The 23,273-nt window shown below is 39.8% G+C and overlaps 1 pseudogene; it reads left to right on the top strand.

Moving 5' to 3' along the window:
• Window positions 1-22,701, top strand: part of LOC122008755 — a 33,337-nt pseudogene extending 10,636 nt beyond the window's left edge.
• Window positions 22,702-23,273: the final 572 nt, after the last annotated feature.

Here is a 23,273-nt window from a genome sequence, read left to right on the forward strand (position 1 = left end):
TTTTCCAATATGTGCCGTTTAAGATTAAAATCAAATCTTCCACCATTAGCGCATTTTACTCTTCGAGGTAAATAATAGGTCCATTTCATTTTGAGGTTAACTAAACCTTGAAAATGCTCCTTAAGTGTCAATTTCCTCAAAGTTGGGTTAACTACCCTTAATCGGAGTTGACACTCTAACCCATCTATGGGGTAGAAGATGCTCTAGGAACCCAACACCTATTGGTGCTCCTTGGATGCTCTAGGTACTCACTAGGGATAACTTCCTAGATACCTTCCTAGTGACCTTGTTGGGCTTCTTGGAAGCCTTGGTCACATTTTTGGTCAACTCTAGGGATAGCCTCCTTGTGACCTTGTTTGTGACTTTCTTAGACTTCTTGAAGTCTTAGATTCATTGTTGCAAAAATACTCTTAGGGATGACTTCCTAGTATTTTTGGCTTGACCACTGAACCTAGGGTTTGTTCCATAACTATAGGGAACTGGGCACATCCTTCTTAGCCTTTGGTTTGTATCCCGAACCTCTATGGCCATTGGATGGCTTTTGTACCTAAACCTAGGTTATGCTCATTTGCCCTAATAGGATATTTTCCATCCTTTTTAGGGTCTTTTCATTTATCAAGCCTTGATCTCAAGACTTGATTTTCTATCACTAAGTCCTTAGTTTTTGGTTTTCATTTGATCCATGAGCATTTTTGTTTCTAGGCTTGTATCTTACATCCTTAGAGTTATCGCTTAGGTTTTTACATTCCTAGCCTTAGGGATAGTAGTTTTGGCATGTAAGGCCACGTGCTTTTCCTTAAAGCCCTCATGCTTCCTATTCTTATGGTAAATCGCATTAAAATGATAAAAATTTGACCTAGCATGTTTTTACCATTTTGCAAGGAAATAGGCTCAACGAAAGTTACCTTCCTTTTACCTTGGGCTCCCCTTGACTAGTGCCTCCTTGAGCCTTGACCACTTTCTTCCCTTTGGGGCATTGACTCGATAATGCCCTTTTTGTTGACACACACGATGTGCTCCTTGCTCTTCTTTGTCCGGGGTGGTCACCTTGGGCTTCTCCTTGCCCTTTTGTGCCACTTGGCCCTTCTTGCCAAGTTGGGACACTTGCTCTTATAGTGCCCATGTTCCCTACACTCAAAACATATTATATGATTTTTATTATTAATTGAAATATTTATACCTTTGCTTGTAGGGGTGACGTCTTTTCTTTGGATCCGGAGGTAGAAGCTTCCTCTTGATCGGACCTTGATTCTCCTCCATTTGATTTTTCTTGACTTGGAGGTAGAAGCTTCTTCCTCTTCTTGATCCGGTGTCACGGATTGCTCCCCTCGATCCTAGAGGCTTCGTCATCTTGAATGGAACAAGGAGTATGCTCCCTCCTTGTTCCCTTGATCTTTCCTTGAGGATGAAGCTTCTTGGATTTCCTCTTCTTGGAGGTTGAGTATCTCTCGACCTCGGGGTCCTCCTCTTGGTCTTGCTCCAAAGAGTCACCCTCTTTGGATTCTTCTGATCTTGTGCGGTGGAGGATCTCTTATGAAGCTTGGCGATTTGCTCCAAGCTCCTTGTCGTCTTGAACTCTCGACTCGGTAGAGATGTGGCTAAGCGATAAGTTGACCGAAGCTTGGTCACTTTGTCGTTGCCTCGCCCCTTTGAATTTGCTCTGAGCTCCATCGCTTTTCTTTAGAAGCTTGCCCTTGGAGTTTGTTGGAGCTTTGAAGCCTTCCGTTAGAGCAAACCATTGCTCTATCTCCATCGTAAGAAAATTTTCGATTCTTGATTTCCAAGAATCGAAACTTGTAAGTGTATGGTGGAGCCACCCTTATGTCAAATCCAAGTCCATCTTGGAATTGCATCTTGAAGTTGAGCTTCTTGAATTCTTTGACTTTGATGAATTTGCTCCAACTTCTTCACCCTCTAGCTTTTCTTGATATGCTTGACCCTTCCGGCGATGATTCGGGAAACGGCCTCGCTCGATACCACTTGTTAGGACCAAGTAGCTAGAGGGGGTGAATAGCTCTTGGCGTGCTCGTTGCTCGGCGTTGCTTGTTTCTTGAAGATATGCAGCGGAAAATACAGAAACAACTCAACAAGGTTGGTTTACTTGGTATCCACCTCACAAGAGGTGACTAGTCCACACCTACACACACACCCTCACTAATAAAACTCTCCTTTATGGTAACTACAGGCGGAGAAGCCCTACAACTCAATACAAGAAGAAGAAGGGTAGTAAAGAAATACAAGCTCATAAGCTTATGAGTGCACAAACCCTAACCCTAGTTTCTTCTTCTTGCTTTGATCCGCCTCTTGACTTGGAAGAGCCTCAAGATCAAGAGCTGGCGATCTCGAGCTTGAGAAGAGTTGTGGAGGCTGGTGAAGATCTCGAATGAATCGGTGAAGTTCTTGCGCAGCCATCGAACGCCTGCGGCTATAAACGACGCCGGATCCCGATCGATTCGAATGTTCCCGATCGATCGGGAGGCTTTGGATCGATCACGGATCGATCCAGAGCGCCTCTGCGGAAGCGCTGGATCGATCCACGGATCGATCCGGTGATCGCGCGAAGCGGCCGCGTCCCAATCGATCAGCGATCGATTGGGACCTCTGATCGATCCACGGATCGATCCGTGAGTCCGGGGAGGTATGGATCGATCACCGATCGATCCAGAGCTGGATCGATCCGCGGATCGATCCGACGCGGATTTTGTCGAAACCAAGTCCCAAACATCCCAACCAACATTGGTCAACCTTGACTGTTGGTATGTCGTACCTAGCATCTAGTCACTCCCTTGACTGCTGGGACTCCTTACCAAGTGTCCGGTCAATCCTTTGACCCACTTGGACTTTTCTGTCATGCTATCCGGTCGATCCCTTTGACCTACTTGGACTTTTCTTTCGTGCAGTATCGATCGATCCTTTGACTGCTTGGACTTCCAACACCGGATGTCGATCATCCTCGATCCATCGGATTTTCCTGCACGGCTTCACTCACGGGACTTTCACCTGCCTGGGACTTTCCATACGCTAAGCTTCACTCACTAGGACTTTCACGGCCACTCACCGGGGTTTTCCATCTGCCTAGCTTCACTCACTAGGACTTTCACCTGCTTCACTCACCAGGATTTCCATCTGCTAGCTTCACTCACTGGGACTTTCACGGCCACTCACGGGTTTCCATCCGCTAGCCGCTCACTAGGACTTCCTTCGCTCACGGGACTTTTCTTGCGACTTCACTCACGGGACTTTCGTTTTGCTAACATCCGGTTAGGACTTCGATCAGTATCGGTCGACCTTGACCTACTTGACTTTTCTTGATCAATATCTTATTGTCGAACATCTAAGCAAACCAAGACTCGGCTTGGTTGCAGTCGACCTTGACCGAGGATATGCACCAACCTGCGTTCTTGGCCGAGCGACATTACGTTGTATGATGAAGTGCGTCTGCGGTGTGGCCCGACCTTTCTTGGTCTCCTCGGGCGGCGACACTTAATGGTAGCCAATAAGCATCAACATGCATATCGGCTCGCCGGTTGTGAGTCTACTAGTTGATCGCTCGGGCGGTAGAAATCCTTGAGCGGGCCTTGTTCGGATCCGTCGTCTGAAACTCTCCATTTGTTGCCTGGTTTGGAGACCAACACCACGTTTGCGAGCCAGCTCTAGAACTGTACCTCCCTTATGTGGTCGGCCTCCAAGAGCTTCTCCACCTCCGCTCGGATGATGATATTCTATTCAGCACTGAAGTCCCTCTTCCTTTGCTTTACCGGCCGAGCATCCGGTCGGACGTGAAGCTCGTGCTGCGCTATGCTCGGCGAGACTCCTGACAACTCGTGGGTCGACCAAGCGAAAACGTCGCAATTTTTCTGGAGGCATCTGACCAACTTCTCTTTCTGGCTTGCTTCCAGGTCGGATGCTATGAAAGTCGTGGCCTCCGGTCGGGCAGGGTGGATCTGTACCTCCTCCTTTTCTTCATAAACTAGAGAAGGTGGCTTTTCGATTATAGCGTTACCTCGACTCGTGGTACTTTCCGAGCGGATTTAGCCTCGGCTCGGACCATCTCTACATAGCATCGCCGAGCGACAAGCTGATCTCCCCGGACCTCCCCAACTTGGTCTTCCACCGGGAACTTGATCTTCTGGCAAAAGGTGGAGATGACCGCTCGGAACTCGTTGAGAGCCGGTCTCCCCAGAATAACATTGTACGCGGAGGGAGCGTCGACCACGGTGAAGTTGGCGGTCCGCGTTCTTCTGAGTGGCTCCTCCCCCAGCGAGATAGCCAGCCGGACCTGTCCGACTGGCAAAACTTCGTTACCGGTGAACCCGTAGAGGGGGGTTGTCATCGGCAGCAACTCGGCTCGGTCGATTTGCAATTGGTCGAAGGCCTTCCGAAAGATTATGTTGACCGAGCTGCCTGTATCAATAAAGATGCGGTGAATAGTGTAGTTAGCTATTACCGCTCGGATGATGAGGGCGTCATCATGCAGGACTTCGACTCCCTCGAGGTCCCTAGGCCCAAAGCTGATCTCTGGCCCTTTCGCCCACTCCTGACTACAGCCAACTGCATGGATCGTGAGCTGCCTTGCATGTGCTTTTCGTGCCCTGTTGGAGTCGCCTCCGGTCGGCCCTCCAGCGATGATGTTGATTTCACCCCTCGATGCATTGCCTCTATTCTCCTCCTCCCGAGCGGACTGTCGGGGTCTTTCATGCGATGCCCGAGGAATGACCCTGTGCTGCTAGTTATGTTGCCGCTCGGGAGATCTTCTTTCTGTACGCCGGGCGGGACTTTGGTGTTGATGTCATCGATTTGGCGAAGGTGATCGACGGCGATAGCCCCTCGGTGTAGGATGAGCGATTGGGGGGAGGCTCCGACAGTCGCGGGTGTTGTGGGTTGCTGACTGATGGAGCGAGCAAAACATGGGAGTCTATACCTTCCCCTTGGGCTTGGGCCGATCGGCTGCCACCTGTTGGACGGCGTGCGGCCTTGTGTGCTGATGAGGACGGGCTGCTTCTGCCCGTGGTCCTCTTGGTGGTTGGTGAGTAGTGGGTGGCTTCCGCTCAGCTGGGGATGGTGGCTCGGAGGGTACTTCTTTTTTCCTTGCCATCTGAGCTTCCTCCACATTGATGTACTCGTTGGCTTTGTTCAGCATGTGGTCGTAGCTGCGAGGCGGCTTTCGGATAAGCGATCGGAAGAATTCACTGTCCACAAGCCCCTGTGTGAACGCGTTCATCATAGTTTTCGAGGTGACCGTCGGAATGTCCATGACCACCTGGTTGAAGCGTTGGATGTAAGCTCGGAGCGACTCCCTCGATCCTTGCTTGATGGCGAATAGACTGACGCTGTTTTTCTGATAGCGTCTGCTGCTTGCGAAGTGGTGGAGAAAGATCGTGCGGAACTCTTTGAAGCTTGTTATTGATCCGTCCGGCAGCCTCCGGAACCACCGTTGCGTCGATCCAGAAAGGGTGGTGAGGAACACTCGCACTTCACCCCATCTGTATATTGATGTAAAGTGGCGGTGTTATCGAACTTACCCATATGGTTGTCCGGGTCAGTGGTCCCATTGTATTCCCCGATCGCCGGGGGCGCGTAATGCCTTGGTAGTGGGTCGCGTAGGATGACCTCGGAGAACTGCCGATTGATCCGCTCGGGGGACGAATCTGTCCGAGGCGCCTTACCCTTCCTTGCGTCACGGATGGGCGCCTTGTCAGACGAAGAGCCTCGGTCGAGGTTGGCTTACGTGACTTCAGACGAAGTTTGGAATAAAGCCCGATGGAACGGTATCGGGGCGGGCGGAGCTTCCACCTGAGTGCCGGTCGGACCTTTGTTCTGCCCCCATATTGAGAGCTGCTCCGGCTGGTCGTCTAGTGCCACTTGACCGTCTGATGCCCACGTTGCCTGTTGCGCTATCCTATCGGCTTGAGCCTTTTGCTGTTGCTCGACTATCTTGGCCGCCAGCGCCTGGATGAGCGCGTCTAGTTCTTCTGGAGAGAGTGTCACCGTGAGTTGGCGTCCAGCTTCTTCCATCGCCTTTGCTCGGATTCAGGTGCGTTCCCACAGACGGCGCCAATTTGATCCTGTCCGAGCGCTGAGTCGATGGACGCTGGGGACGTGGTGCTCTCCGCTGTCTTCGACTGGTGATGTGGATCTCTGGCGGACCTGCAAAGAAGCCGAGCCGGGAGGGGAAGTCAGGCAGCGAAGAAGAAGAAGAACAAGGCAACGTTATTGTGGCTACAGTGATGAGAATTGCATACCTCCGTCGAAGTCTGGGGGTCCTTATATAGGACCCGGGGAGGCGCGAGCACGCTTCTTGATGCGTGTACGCTTCCCCAAACATACCTCAGTAGGTCGTATCAGAAAAGCATGCCTGACGCCATTCCGCAATCTTCCGAGCTTCCACCGTACGATACTCTGTCCGCTCCGGCCGCCGACCATGCTGTTTGTCGGCGGCAGGTGTCTCGAGGACGAAGTTACCAGTTGTCCTTTTTGTCTCCTAGCGCTCTTACTTGTTCCCGGGCCGAGCGGACCAGCCGCTCGGCGCTCATGGCCTCCGGGAAGCCCTGCTCATGTGCTCGGATGGAATTGCGCCTAATTGTCCGCTCGGCCGAGCGGCCTGTCCGCCCGGCCCATAGACCCTTTTACCTTGAGCATCGGAAACCCGACCCCTGGTCGGGCTGTCTTTCGTCCGGTCCGGGAGACCCTTGGCCAGAAGTCCGGTCGGCCAGATGCTCGGTCGGCCCGCCACTCCGCTCGGCACGACCTTTGGCCGCTTGGCACGACCTTGGGATTGACCCTTTTGACCATTGACCTCCACATGTCGTTGACCACCCGCCAACGAGTGATCCCCTGTCCTTACCACCGGATCAATGTGCATGACTCAATTAAAAGCTGGGACTTGTGATTGCTTACTATTGCCAATCCATATATTACTCTCCTTTTCAAAATTACCATACAGGGTTGGTTGATTCTTTAAATAACAGTGAAACTTGATTTTATGATTTGAATTCAGGACGCATGTGTTTGGACTCTTGATTGGACTTACTTTCATGAAACTTGAGAAAAGTGTTATGACCTAGTACTCTTATCAAGGGTAACAGAAGTAATATATCCACTATCAATTTCATAAATATTAAAGAAGAGATGATTCATTGGTTAACATTTTATTTTTTATTATTCTTTATGTTGTAGATGGACCGATCAATCCTTAACATGGTGTTGGAACACAAAGTGTTGTGTTCAAATTATGGTAGTGCTAGCAACTGAACTAATATACCCTATTAGTAAAGTGCCATTATATGATTTTCTTATTTGTTTGTTGGTTTTACTGCAGACTTCTTTATCATATCTCCATATTTATAAAATCCATTTTTCTGGAAAAAGACTTCTGATTGGTGGCAAGCAAATGCCTGGTCCAGTTCTCGCTAATATCTCATTAGTTATCTTTGAGAAGACATTCTTTTCAGAGAAAAAATTAGTAACGTATGATACTAGTTCTGAAAATCCAAGTCGTTTTTTTTGACTCAATCATAAACTTATTTTTGTTAGTTATGTTATCTGTCTCTCAGTTGCAATTTTGTGTGCGATAGCAAAAACATGCTCCTTGAACTTTCTAATGGGCAATTACAACTTGTCTCATGGAATGGGGAGGTATATGTGTTTTTTCTTTGTTAATATTTTGGTGATTCTGTAACTTTGATCACCATGAATCTGAAGTTTCTTTGCCTGTCTATTTTCATTTTTAGATGCAAGTTGTTTACCTGCTAATTCTTAAATATCCAGTTCCCTAGTATCTTCAGAATTTGTTGCCAACCACCATATTCCCTACTGGATGCATCTTCAGCTCCTCTTATAGAGGACACTAGTGTTCAAGAGTCTGCTCAGTGTTGTCCAAGATGTTCAGCTGTTGTCCAGCTAGAATTGTCGTTACAACTGAGATTACTAGTTGTTTTGTTCTCCAGTTGTCAAATTGCTCTTTGTTCTATAAGAAGGGACTGAAGCAGACACAATCTATTAAAGCTGAAAGGTGGTTCAATACAGAAGACTCAATGTGTGCCTCTGTTGCATCGGATCAGCAGATCCTTACCGTTGGCTGTAGCAGAGGTGTTGTGGAGTTATATGACCTGGCAGAGAATGCAACTCTTCTACGAACAATATCATTGTATGACTGGGGGTAAGTATCAGATACTGTAGTTAGGCTAGATTTTTTGCTTTGATGTTTTATTCAAGTTCTCTCTGAATTTTTTTGGTTCCTGAATATTGTGTTACTAGAGAAAGATGACTCCTTAAATGCATAAATATTTTTTGCCCGCATAGTTCGAATAAGTTGTAAATTGGGTTTATTATTATTATTTTTTGAGTTCCAAGTTATGTAATTATATTGCCTAATTATGCAATCACTTTAGGAGTCTCACATATGAGAGCATAGTTTAGTCCTGCAGTGCTAGTTTGGCACTAAATATTATGTTGGAATGTTATATACATGAGTGTAATTTTTCTCTTTTTCTGATTTCAAAAGTGCTTATTTTCTCGACTTGGTACATGAATTAGGTTTTTTTTAATAGGTTTTATTCTTCCCTCATTCAAGGGGAGGCTGTTTGTTTGATGTACTGCATCCTCCCTCTTCGGCTCAACTTCCTTTCCTGCCCCCCCTGCTCGCATGAAAATGGATCCACTGTGCCTCTGTTACCAGATCTGCATGATCACCTCCCTGCTCATCTTATCTCTACTCCCACATGAACAATCATCTGATTTATCTTCTTTTTTCAATCATGTCGTGATTTCCAGATCTCATCTTTTGCTTTTCGCATTAAATCTTCTTTGTTGCCTGAGGTGGAGGACCAAATAAAGACTTGTCTCTCCTTGTGATGTAACTCTGCTGCTCTTGTTTGTGTAGATTTGATCTACTAAAACATAGATATAGTGCAGCGGTGAAGAGCATTCTTTCATGAAGTTGTTGGTCAAATTTGTGCTTCAAAAGAGCATTCTATTTGTAGCACCATCAAACATAGCATATCTTCCTCACACACCAAGGCTTATTTACCTATTTGTTGTCTACCTTTGTATTTTGTACAGCTAGTTGAGCATCAACTAATATCCATGGTCCATACTCTACCTCGAAGGCAGTGTTAGAGTTGATAATTTAGTCCACCTTTCTAATTTAGCCATCAAGTATATGTGTCTGTGAAAGTAATATTTCTGTTGTTTGAATTAATTAAATACTATATATTTTTTTCTGGATTCTCATATAGTTATAGAATGATAAAAACCATCAATATCACATTTTTTGAATGATTACTGGATCCATTTGTACTGCTGTCTAATATGTATGAACTTGTATATAAGTCGCTAAGACAAATTGGAGGGAGGATCCACCCATCCAGTGGGGATCTTAATGACTGTTGGCAACTGATGGAGACATTTAGTTGACCCTCTTCAAAAAAATTCTTCTATATGTGATTTTTTGTCTGATTCAATCCCTTTACTATGAGGAAACATGGATTGTGTTGTTTGTTGAACTTTTGTATGGTTTAGCAAGGTTTTGATAACTTACAAAGTTCAAGATTAAAATTTTGAATCCAAGTGAAGCTTTCACGCTTGCTAATAGAGTCATTGGAAGTTCTTTTGGCATGTATTGTGTGTGTGTGCTTGTGTTTTTGCTGATGTCTTTATTATGCGTGAGCTTCATGTATTATTATCTGTCATATTTCCATGATCTTTGTTAAATTTTACAAACTGGAAGAACTTTGACTTTTGATCTCGGAACTTATAAAATGCTTGTTTACCTTCTCATGGTCGGCTATGCTCAATGTTATTTGGTGTCAGTGTTATCCACGAATATGATTGACTTGCTTCGTGAGAAAATTATAGAAGTACCTTAGCAATCTGAAAAGGAGATGCACAGACTTCATGATTCATTATGTCAAAAGCAACAGTTTTGATCTTATTATTATTTTTGTCTAGGTTCCATAAGCAGCCAATTAGCTTATAGTTTCTGAAACCTATAGTTCCCTTGTCCTTTCTATCTAAAGCTTATTATTTTTTGCTCTTTTCATGAAAAAGTAAAATGAGAAACTAGCTAGCTGTTCTATGAATTATAGGTACTCTTTGTAGGATACAGGTCCTGTTTCTTGTATAGCTTGGGCACCTGATAATTGTGCATTAGCAGTGGGGTGGAAGTTTAGAGGGCTTACAGTTTGGTCTGCATCTGGCTGCCGTATTATGTGCACCATTCGTCAAACTGGATTGAGTTCAGTTTCATCTCCTATGGTTAAGCCTAATCAGGACTTGAAATTTGAACCTTTTTTTGGTGGTACTTTGCAAGTTCACTGGGATGAGTTTGGATACAAACTTTATGCAGTTGAAGAAAAATCATTAGAGGGGATTCTAGCATTTTCATTTGGAAAATGCTGCCTTAATAGAGGGCTTTCAGGCACATCATATTCTCGGCAGATCATTTATGGGGAAGATAGAGTTCTCATTGTGCAACCGGACGATACAGATGAACTTAGGATTGTGCACCTTAATCTACCGGTAATATCTCCTATATGAATAAATACTTTGTTTCGGGCAAATGGTTTAGTTGTATTGTTAATAAAGTCTATGAATACTTGTGAACCAGGTGACCTATATATCACGAAATTGGCCTGTTCTACATGTTGCTAGCAAAGATGGTACGTACTTGGCAGTTGCAGGCGTCCATGGTCTTATCCTCTACGACTTGCGTTTCAAAAAATGGCGTGTATTTAGAGATGTTACTCAAGAGCAGAAAATTGGATGCAAAGGCTTGTTATGGCTCAGCAAGATTATTGTTGTGTGTAACTATATTGAATCTTCCAACACGTAAGAATTTTAACCTTTAAACTTGGTTTTATCTGTTTTCAATTTTCATAGTGCTTCTTATGAATGATGATGGGTGACCTTTTGCCATTTAATGCCTTCAAACTTAAGATAGGGTATTCAGCAATTTTGGCATAGCTTTTGTAACTGGGATAAGCTTATTTTTATGTTTCTAAGTTGCTAATGTTTTTTGATTTAGAATTGTTTTGGTTACTATGAGTTTCTTTTTAGGCATGCAGAGTTTTGAGTCTTCAAACACTGCAACAGGAGAGATTGTCCCGCCTAATGTCATATTAATAGAACTATTTGTTTGTACAAGTCATATCAAACAAAAACCAAGCCTTATCCAAGGTTTTAAATTCTTGAAATAGCTATGTATAACTAGCATTTTTTGTGTTTCTGTTGCTTTATGAACTGTCCAAATCCTGCTACCAAAGTTATTAGATTTTAATGGAGGTCTACATATTCTTGTAGGTATGAGTTGTTGTTTTATCCAAGATATCATCTTGATCAGAGCTCTTTACTTTACTGAAAGACATTACTCGGGAAACCAATTGTCATGGATGTGTTCCAAGATTATATACTTGTTACTTACCGTCCATTTGATGTTCATATTTTCCATGTGAAGATTTTGGGAGAACTATCACCTTCTAGCACTCCAATTCTTCAGGTAGTAAATTTGATTCTTTTCTATTTGCCTTTACAGTGCTTGGTTGCAGCTGTTATAGCATAAATGTGTGAAATAAAGGCGCCTTTTGTGATTGAAATAATAAAAAAAAAGAACAGCTTTCAACAGTAAGGGAGCTTTCCATAATGACCGCAAAGAGCCATCCTGCATCAATGAAATTCATTCCTGATTTCACAGAAGATTCATCGGAAAAGAACAAATCTCGACTTTTGGAGACTTCATCTCAACAACCCTCGAGGTATGCAGTCCTTTTCTCTCAGATGTTAAGATCAGACTGAGCTTATAATTACGATTGTTTATGATGTCAGATGTTTAATACTGAGGGCAAATGGAGAACTTTCAGTTCTTGATTTGGATGATGGGCATGAGCAATTGTTGTCTAATTCGGTTGAACTATTTTGGGTTACTTGTGGCCATTCTGAAGCAAGGTTTAAAATTTCGACCCGTGCCGAGGTTTCGGTCTCAGACCGGAACGATACGGTTTCGGTATCGTATCGTGCCGTGCCGATTCAGTTTCGGTATTTTTTATTTATCTATAGTAATTATAAGATAAATATGTTTATGGTATATATAAAAATAAGTTGTATATTGATTTATTATAAGTTCTCAATTATTGAATAATTTAATATTATTAGAAAAAATAATTAAAAATAAATTTATTTAAATAGAATTGATATAACAATAATTCAAATTAAAATGAAAGTATCTATAATAATAATAACAATAATAATAATAATATTATTATTATTAAATAAATAAAATAACTATTTATTCATTTAATTAATTAATAATTAAATAATATATATTTTAAATAATAAAAAATTTTAAAAAATAAAAAAAAAACAGAATATAAATATAATTTATTAGAATTTTAAAAAAATTTAGAATTTTTTAAATTTTTTTAGAATTTTTTTTAAAAATTAAATGAAATTTAAAATAATAAAAAATATATTAGAATATAAATAAGAATTATTATATTTTTTTTAATTTTTAAATAAAATTTAAAACATTATTTTTTCAGAATATTAATTAATAAAATTTATTTAATTTATTTTAATTTTAAATATATTTTTTATATATTTTATTAGGATAATTTAATTAGGTTTGTAAAAGCCTCTTCAGAATATCACAACTCCTCTTAGGAATTGTTTAAATTAATTAAATAAAATAAATAATTATTAAAAAAAAGAAAAAGAAAAAAAAAAAAGGGCGTACGCGAGATCGCCCGCGATCATCGCGGGCGATCCCGCGGGAGGCGTCCGGCGGCGCTGGAAGCGTCGCCGGACGCCTCCGGCGGCGCCGGAAGGGTCGCCGGAAGCGTCCGGCAAGGTCGCCGGACGCTTTCGGCGACACCATCGGCGCCGCAGAAGGCGTCGCGCACGACGCCTTCGGCGCGACGCCTTCGGCGCGACGCCTTCTGTGCCGAAGGCGTCGCGTGCGGTGCCGAAGTCGTCGCGGGACGCCGCTGATGGCGTCCCGCGTCTCCTCCGGCGGCGCCGAGACGGGAGGTGCTCCCGTGCCGGTTTCGGCCGCCCGGCGGAACGGTAAAAACCGTCCGTGCCGGGCGGCACGGAACGGTATTCTCAACCTTAATCTGAAGAGAAGTCAAACCTCATTGAGGAAGTTTCCTGGCTAGACTATGGCCATCAGGGAATGCAGGTATAAGAGTATCATTGTTTTCAGCCTTTATTGCATGATTACATTCTTATGTGATTTGGAAAAGTTGATGCCAATGTTGGTTGTGTTTTCATGTGATTGTTTCAAATGCACTTTTAAAGTGCTAAACTCTATGTTGCAAGTCTGGTATCCATCACCTGGAGTAGATCCTTTCATATAAGAAGACTTTTTGCAGGTATGTTCATCTCTTGGTATTTATGAATATACTGTTTTATTTCTTGTGACCTGGGAAGTATGTTCTTTGACCTCTAGTCTATGGCATAGGCAATCGACAAGCATCAACCTAACCTTATGAGTATAATCCTTAATGATAATGCGCTAGTTTGTATCATCTTGTCATTATTCAGATCTTGCATGAAACCTTTCTGTCTTGCACTGGTCTGTTTTCAGTAGGTCCTTACATCAACATAAATAAAGCCATCCAAAGATAAAGTTTCTGATACTGCCACATTGTGCTAACAAGCTAGCTTAAGGAAAAGGTGGGCCACTTTCTGATGGCATGTAGATGCATCTGAATTTTCTGTTTTGAACAATGCCAATTGTAGCAGCACATAATTTCTATATAACTTTTAATAATTAACAATAATTAAACATTTTCAGTATAAAACTCTCATCATAGCTCAAGTACCATAAAATTACCTCTTATGGGAAAGTTGCACCATGTAAGGTTTAAATATTTAATGCTTTGGTGGGTCAGCCTTTTTTTGAGTCACAATCAAGGCGGATTTGCTTGTATACAGTTAACTATGATTTGTGTACTCTGTTTCGTGATTTTTTTTCCCTTTCACATTGTAGCTGGATCATGAATTTGAATTTGATCGAGAGGTTTATCCTTTGGGACTTCTTCCAAACATAGGGGTTGTGGTTGGTGTGTCTCAGAGGATGCCATTTTCAGCCTGCTCAGAGTTCCCATGTTTTGAACGTACCTTTGCCTCAAGCTCAGACCATTTTACATTGGCTCCTACGCCATCTTCTTCAGGTACTGATTTTCTTTCAAGCTTTGCTGAAATTGTTTAGACTTCTATGGCAGTTTGTTTTAGCCTTTCATTGTCTCTTAAAACAATTAGGATAAGCTCTCTCAAGTTAGGTCTGCATGGTTGAGGCTTACTATTTTTCCCTATAGAATTCGTGAGATTAAAGTGTTGATTTAGAACTCGAGGTGGAAAACATACTCTTTATAATTAGTTTATGTTCCTTTTCATCTGAACAAAGTGCTTTTTACAGCAATTATTATCATGATTTAATATTGTTTCAGTAAACACTTCAATAGAAAGACATGGCACAACACAATTACAACAATAATATGTATATACTATCCAAATAATAAGCAAATTTCTATCGCCTTATGTGGTAAGACAAATTGTTGTGTTTATGTTAAATTGTTCATAAAGAAATTGATGTCTCCTGAAAGAAGTTAGTCACTTTGTGTATCTCTCTCTATATAATAGGTGCAACATGTTATGGAACTGCATGCACATGAAACTTCATGAATGATTCTAGGTGAACTTCCAAATTTAGTTTGATTTTAGGTGTTTCTGCAGATATAGACCAAAGTGAAAAAGCAATTAGTTTAGGTTGGACTTTTGATTAATTAACAAATGTAGCAATCTGTTAACTATATTTCATCCCAACTATTATATTGCTTTGCTGGCAGCATCATGTATATAAACCCAGCTAGCATGAAAGTGTGCATTCTGAGTAGTTGTACCTAAACTGCTATTGCTAGATTCAATAACATAGCATTTAGCATTCATTTAAACTCAACTTTGAAGCTATGCTGATTGGATTTTGCCTTAAAACATCATTGACCAATGAAAAGCAAACAGCTAGGTTGGTTCAGAAGTTGTCCTGATCTGTTGAATAGTAAATTGAGATTGTTTTGTGTTTTTTGCAACCTTTGACTAGATTTGTTAAATAGTCTAAATTATGGGCTAGATCTAGGATGTTGTTTACAAGGTTTAGACTAAAGGAAGCAAGATAGTTAAAATTTAGCTAATATGTAATGTGGCACTCTGAAAGCCTGAGATTCTGACATTGAATTTTCTTCTTATTTATACTTCTTCATTAGAGGGACAAAAATGAAGAAGCATTGCACTTGCCATGCTTGTCCGCAGAAAAGCCTCACTTTTCACACTGCCTAGAGTGGTTTCTCTTTACTGTATTTGATGCTGAGGTCTCCAGGTATGCTAGATTTGATAGAGTCATTGAGTTTGTTATCCATTTATTATTGAGAATCTATCATTTGCATTGAGAAATGCAAGTTCCATGGTATTTTATTTTTAAGATGATTATACAAAACTTTAGTTCATTCTCATTGTATCCCTATTCATGAAATTTGCCAATAAATAATTTTAATGCCACTGATACCCATATCTTTTGCCTTTATGTCTATTTATTTACTATCTTGTATGTCCGTGCCAATGATGGTTTTGTTTTTTATTTATTAATTTGTTTCTATACGACTAGTGTGTTTGGGTGTCATCTCAACTAAAGAACCGACCACCAACTAGTGTTAATTAACTAATTCATTCTCGTATCAGAATCTGGAGTTCTATTGCTATGTAAAAGATGTCAATTATAGGCATCATTACAAGCATGGTTGAGGTGTTCTAGGATGAAATATTTTCATGAATTGTGGTGGAGAGGGCTTCTGAAAAGCCAAGGGATGCCATGTGATATCCATGCATAATTAGGGAGGCTAGGCCTCCTTGCGCTACCAGCGCTACCAATTCTGAAGGAGTGGTTGGCTCACAGGAGTAATTGGCCATGGATTGGGGTGGAAGGGTGTTAGCAAAGTCTAGTGATACCACAAAATCTTCACACATGATCTAGTAAGCAATCTTCATCTAGTAAGCAATCCTCACGCAGCCAGATCTTGAGGGGAAGGTAGTGGTTGGGGCTTGTAGGCAGTAGACAATTGCGGCTGATGGCCTGTCGTTGTGGAAAAAGAGGGAAGCGGCAGAAACCTTTGCAGAGAACTTTTTTCCCTCTTGATTCAAAAATCTCTTTTAATTATATGACTAATGTTAATGCCATTTTCTTGTTACCATCTGGTCATATGAAAAAAAAATTGACTCATTGACTTTGTAAGGCCAAACTATTTATCAAAAATATTTAAGACTAAGTTAATAGTTCACTCGTCTAAGCCTACAATCAACATAATTAACCATAACTTTTCATGTGGAGCTAATCTCTATTGCTTAAGGATTGATGTCGTTGTTGAGATCTAAAGTCCATAGCCCAAACCATGCTAGTTGGCAACATATAAGATTCAATGTTGACTCTATCACCATGCAGTTAATCTTTTCTAAAAATCTCACTGTGCTTACAAGCTTGGTATCAATTATTATTACCTGTCCAAATTAGCAAATTAACCGATTAATTATTTCTAGAGAACCATTAATCAGAAATGCTTCAACCAAGTAAATAGTATTTCATTCATCTAATCCTTTAGACGCCCTCCATTAGACTCAACCATTCACTCCCCCATGGTAACTTGGATCTAAACTAAGGTGACATTTCTCCTCAAATTTATTTTTCTCCTCTTAATTTTAATTTTTTCTTAATGCTACTGGACTTTCCCTTTCTGTTTTACTGCTATATTTTGCATATCTTGTTCATTTTTTTGCTTAATATATTAGATTTATGTGCATGTTGACTAGATACTTTTTCTTTTACTTGGGCTTCCTTCAGTATTGCCTTCAAGTAATGCCTTAGTCTATGCAAATCAATTCTCTTTCATTTGACATTAGCACATGCCTCAGCCTTTGCTGCCTAATTTGTGTGCTGCTTTAGTGCTATAGTTTGCCTTGAGGCTTTAAGAACATTTCTTGAAACAGTAGAATTGAAGTTGTGTATGTTATGAAAACTTTTACATCATCTGTTCTTTGATACAGACCTAGTATTTGATAGCAGTATAAAATTTACGATGTACACCTTTCTACTCTTAGTTTGCACAACTTGAGCAGTTTTTATTGTTTCATGCTAGCTGTCTACTTTAGCAAATGCTATACAAAAAATACTGTACAAAAGCCTTTCTTATCTGCTAAGAACTCTAACACCTTGAGAAATGTTAAACTAGCTAATAAGCTGAACATCGGTTCCATTTGAGAAATGTTAAATGAATCAAATCAAGTTCATGTTAGTAGCTTGTAAAATTTCAAATTAGTAGTTTGCTTGAGATATATCAGTGATAAGTCTGATTAAGCATGGTTTTTTAATTATTATTTCTTTTGGTTGCCATAATTTTGTTGTGAAATGTAATATATTGCTAAGCTTCATGTCTCTCTGATTTTGCTTCACCTTGCATTGTGCTATCACATCATGAGATATAGTATTCGCTCACAACATTGTATTACCTCATTCTTTTCAATGTTTTCATTTGTCATTTTAACATAAAGGATCTATTACCTAATAAATTCTTGTCTTATAGATGCATTTCACCACCTTTACCTCTATCATGACTTTGATTTTATATGGTTTGTGCATTTGATGATTAGGCAAAATACAACCAAGAATCAGTTATCTTCAGTGATGTCACCTTCTGGCAATTCACTCTTAGACAAGACATGTAATTTAATAAAGAATTTTCCAGAATATTTGGGAGTTGTTGTTAGTGTTGCAAGGAAAACTGATGCTCATCATTGGGGTGATTTATTCTCTGCTGCTGGAAGGTCAACTGAGTATGTTCACTTATTATCTGCAGATCTCTTTTCATTGTTAAATGTACAAATAATACCTTATGTTGGTTATTTTATGGGCAAGACATTGAACTTCTCTGCTATATAACTTTCTGATTTTGGTTATCTAATATCTAGCTTGTTTGAGTTTGGTTTTGGGCTTATTATTCCAATTGGGAACAGACAAATAGCTTGTTGACAGTGAGCATCGAGTATAGGCGTGACGATGACTTATTATCATTATAAGAAAGTAAGGTGATATATGGTGATTAACCATGCCCAGCACAGTGATTGAAATCTTTAGTTTGCACTCCTAATTATAATGGTATTCACTCTTTCATTACTATTAGATCCTATAATTGTGCAGATTAACATTTAACAATAAAATAACATTTGGACCAATTAAGTTTGCTAGCAAGTAAGTTTGATAACTCAGGTACTGCAAGGCAACTTCTGTTTTATTCAGCTGACAAGCCATATTTGAAAATTATCTTGTAAATGTTTATGCCTCATCACAAACTACTGCAGAGCCTCAAGGTTTTTGGTTTCTGAGTGGATGTTGTCATTCAAAGAATTTATACTTGGCTAAAGAGGCAATCCCAACTGATTATTCTTTTCTGATTAGCATGAACATGTAAATGCCAGATTTCACCACATTTGTTTTTCAATCCTATTTCACCTCTTAATGATTTGGTTTCTTCCACTAAGGTTGTTTGAAGATTGCTTCCAGCGAAGATGGTACAGGACAGCTGCTTGCTATATACTGGTACTAAATCAACAATATGATTCATCTGTGTTGTTAATAAACGTGTCATTTACATGTTTCAATTTCAATATCTTGTTTTGCTTGCTATTCTATTGAATTTATGAACTATGTGACTGCTGGTTCATTATCTCAACAATTCCTGTTCTAGTTTCATACGTCCATTGAGACTTTTTTACTAGTTGTAGCTTTTGATGTAAGTGGGTAATCAAACATAACATATTAAGGAATATATAGTGTTTAGATCTTATCTGTAATTAAAAGAAACCCTCCTATTAAGTTAAGTCAATCCAAGTGTTGGGCTTGATTAATTTAGTCTATAAGGTTCTCAATCGCATTCAATTCTAGATGACTGGCCGAAACAATACCCTTTCAATATATGGCCAATGTAACATATGTCAGTTGCCCACTGATCAAGAAAAGGGGAGAAAGATGAACAATAAGAGATGGGAAAAGAAAAGAGGATTAGGACTGAGGGGGAAAAAGATAAAGAAGACTACTCTGAAAAGGTAAATGACACAGAAGAGGAGAGGTTTTCCATTTTCAACCATGAACTTTAGGTTCATTGTTTAGTGAGGAAGTGTGCTTGACGACCCTTTCCACTTGCTGAGTCCACATGCCAAACCTTCCTCACTGAGATAGCAACAAATGACCTTTGACATAGTTGTGATCATGTTTCAATTATATTTGGGTGCTGGCACATGAGGGCAAGAACAGTTTGCCTCATTTATAACGGCTAGATGAAACAAAATTAAAGCATGGTCTACTCTTCCAACTTACAAGTGAGGAAAAGGTCTGCAGTCTTGAGTCTGATGTTCGGTTTGGTGCTTGGCTCGAGAAATTAGTGATTCCTAGCTTCCTATGGATTTTCCTAAATTTCCTATGAGTTTATGAGTCCTGGAGCCAATTGGCTTACTGGTTAGTATGAGATGGTTTTGTTCAACACCATGGAAAAGAAAGAAATGAAGAATAACAACATGATCTTGCCTCAATAGAGCCTTAGCCAAGGACCTAAAATGCTCCTGTTTGACTTGGTGTACATTGTGACTGAGTTCTTTGTATTGGCATGTAAAACCAATGTGTAATCTGTTTCAGGCAGAATGATCTAAGAATTAATTCCTTTATCGAGAACATGAAAAGATGGATAGCCATCTTTTCCTGATAGAGTAAGCTTTTGGAATAAGTGGTTACCTAGTCTAATTTAAAGCATGCATGACCATGAAATAACTCTAGCATTAGAAAAAGATATGATACAGTGAAGCGTCACTTTTTAAAATTTAATTGGCAATGTTCAACATGGTTGATGTTATATGAATTTCTTTTTCATTTGCAATTTTTCCTATGGCCTGTTTATTTTTTACATATTTTCTAGGTAATAGCTAAATTAGAAGGTCCTGCTGTGAGCCAGTACTGTGCCCTTCGCCTACTTCAAGTACAATCTACATCTAAGACTTTCATTTCTTACCCGCAAGAAAATTTGAATCTTTGGGTGCGCTTGTAATAATGCAGGCAACACTTGATGAATCTTTATATGAACTTGCTGGTGAACTGGTATGTTTTTGTAACATATGCCCTTTTCAGTTGCCAGTGCTGATATACTTTAGCTCTTGCAAAAGTACTTACACAAGATGATAACTCAGGTGCGGTTCTTACTTAGATCTGGGAGGGAATATGAAAATTCTACAACAGAATCTGACAGCTCTCTCCTAAACTTCTGGGCTATTTCCTTTTCCGCTTTACATCCCGCAGACAATCATCTTATTCGAGAAGGTATCTGACACTTTGTTTTGCATCTTAAATTGGAACAATTTCCAAAAGGTTTTATCCCTTCTTGTTTGTTTGAACAGCATTTCATTCAAAGACCTTAGCCCACATATTGCATCTGTCAAGAATATTTTAGAGAACCACGCTACTCATTTGATGTCTGGAAAAGAACTTTCAAAGCTTGTAGCATTTGTTAAGGGTACACAATTTGATCTTGTGGTTAGTTTCTTTTTTTCCTCAGCACCTCTTCAATTCCCACTTTGTTTTCATGAATCATTATATAGCTTGACTTACCTGGATGCCCAACTTCAGGAATATCTTCAGCAAGAAAGGCAAGGCAGTGCTCAGTTGGAGAATTTTGCATCAGGATCGGGCAAAAGGTATTGGTTTTGACAGATATAGTGTATATGGTTTTGCTGAAGGTTGTAATTTTATTTTATTTTTCAAATTTATTTGTGAATCTAGATTATATTTAGGGTTATTATGCCAAAGGGATAGCACACCTGGATACACTTTCAGGCTTTTGCTCCCTAATGGATACCTTTTCATCCTTTCAGTTATAGGTCAATTTTCTTATTCTTATTCATGTTTTATGCTGTTGTGACTGCTTTGCTGTGCTAACTTACTAACATTTATTACCAAAATTCAAAAATAAAAGAGATGAGACAGAAGCTTAGAATATAGACTAACCAAGAAAAATTTAGAAATTGAGTGTTTCGCTTACAGATGAGACAATTTAACAGAAGATTGGCATAAAGATCATCAGTAGTAGCCCTCAAAGACTTAGTTGTAGTTCTAGCATTTGTGCGAAATAGCAGCTTGTTTGATGTTGTTTTGGATGTACTCAGGGGGCAATATGTATGCTAATTTTAATGACTCAAACTCTGTTACATTTTGGTTTATGGTCAATTTATTCCCATGTGACTTCCATAACCTTTCAACTTTCTGATTTACTTAGATGTGACTAAATATGACTAGTGGCTATTAATCAAAGGACTACAGTTGTAATTATCCAACTGCTAGAATACGCTCTACCTTATGGTAGCATGTTTTCTGTTCACAGCTTCAAATGGATACCCTCCAGAGCCGACTGGATGCTGAATTCCTTTTGGCACATATGTGCTCTGTCAAATTTAAGGAGTGGATTGTGGTTCTTGCTACTCTACTGAGGCGCACAGAGGTTTTTCGATATTTTCATATCATGCATCTATGTACTTAATCTTTCCCGGAAGACAAGGATGATGTGACTAAAATTCTAAGGAGCAATTTCTCATGTAAATTTTCCTCTTCTTACTATAGTAGTTCCTACATACATTGACATTTTAATGGATTCATTTGTTTCTGAAGCATCTTTATCTGTCTATAAAATATGAAGTATGTTGCAATTGGATTACATGAGTTTTGTTGTAAAGAATTGGATTTACTGTCAAATTAAATTATTGGAGGCTGATAGAAAGCTGGCTGACTCCTTGCTGACAATTTTTAGTCAATATTTATTTTTGGGGGATCAAAAAAATTCTCCCCTTGCTTTCCCTCGCCTCCCTCTTCTTTTTTCCCCTGCATTTTCTTGTATACTTTTCGCTTGTGAATTTGGAGTTTTTGAATCTCTCCTTTTCCTCATAGTTCATGTATTGCAGTTTAATGTTTAATTCATAGTTCATGTATTGCAGTTTTAAGTCCACGCTTTTCATAATCTGTAATATAATTTTGCTTGGTGCAGGTACTTGATCTTTTCCGCTATGACTTACGCTTGTGGAACGCTTACAAACGGACACTTAAGGTTCCAAACCATTCTCTGTTATGCATCATTTGAATTAAGAACTCCCGACTTGTTCATTGGATTCCAGTCACATGCCCCATTCCATGGTTACCTTGATCTCCTCAACGCGTTGGCGGAGCAACTTGCTTCAATACCAGATTTGCAACTACAGAATGGTCTTGCTGTGGTGTCTGATCCCTCATCAAATCGACTGTAATTGTAATCCTCACCCTCGCTGCTCAAATTTGCGCTTAAACTTAATGATCATAAGGATGTTCGACGAAGAAGGCGAATCTTCTTGTGACGACTCTTCAGCAGACGGGAAGAAATTTTGTTGCGAATGTAAATAGCTCACATCAAAAGCTTTAAAGTGGATTTTTTTTTCTCCTAACAATAAAAGATACTTTAGGGGTTTCAGGTTTGTAATATCTTTATGGAGAATAATTTTAGGTTTGTAATATCTTATTGTTTCCTTGCTTTGTACTTCACGAGAGTCTGGGGCATTTCATGTGAAATTAAATGAGTAATTAGGAATTTTTTGTTCATCTAGTAACATTTTAGATACCATTATCCTTTTTTTTTTCTCCCCGTTAAGTCTACTTGAAGTGTTCGTCTTGTGACTCTGGAATTTTCTGAACTCATTAGTCATTACTTTTAATTTGCTATTGTTTACCCTATTTTAAGAATTTAATATATTAGCAACTCTTTTAGTCTTAAAATAAATTTAAGTACAGTAATTTATCTCCACGGCCGAGCAGGAACACTTGATGTGGCAAATTAGGCTGTGTACCCGTGTGTAGTGCTAATATTACAATTTAAATTATTTTAATCTATTAAATCACCTATTTAGGTAATCGAATTCTATTATTCCACTTATAAATTGTCTCTCTCCTAATTATATTTTGAATCGAACCCTAATTGACCGATAAAGACTTGTAGAAATTACGAAAGAGATTTTGGTAAATTCTAAATTCTGGAAGAGTTTTTTAAATAAAAATTATGGGAATAAAATGAAATGGGGCAGTTGCAAAATTTATACTTTTTTTAAAAAAGAAAAAGAAAAATGAAAAAAAAAAAAAACAATGAAAAAAAAACAATAAAAAAAAAAAAATTAGAGTT

The sequence above is a fragment of the Zingiber officinale genome, chromosome 8A (genome assembly GCF_018446385.1).
Source record: "Zingiber officinale cultivar Zhangliang chromosome 8A, Zo_v1.1, whole genome shotgun sequence".
NCBI classification, from domain to species: domain Eukaryota; kingdom Viridiplantae; phylum Streptophyta; class Magnoliopsida; order Zingiberales; family Zingiberaceae; genus Zingiber; species Zingiber officinale.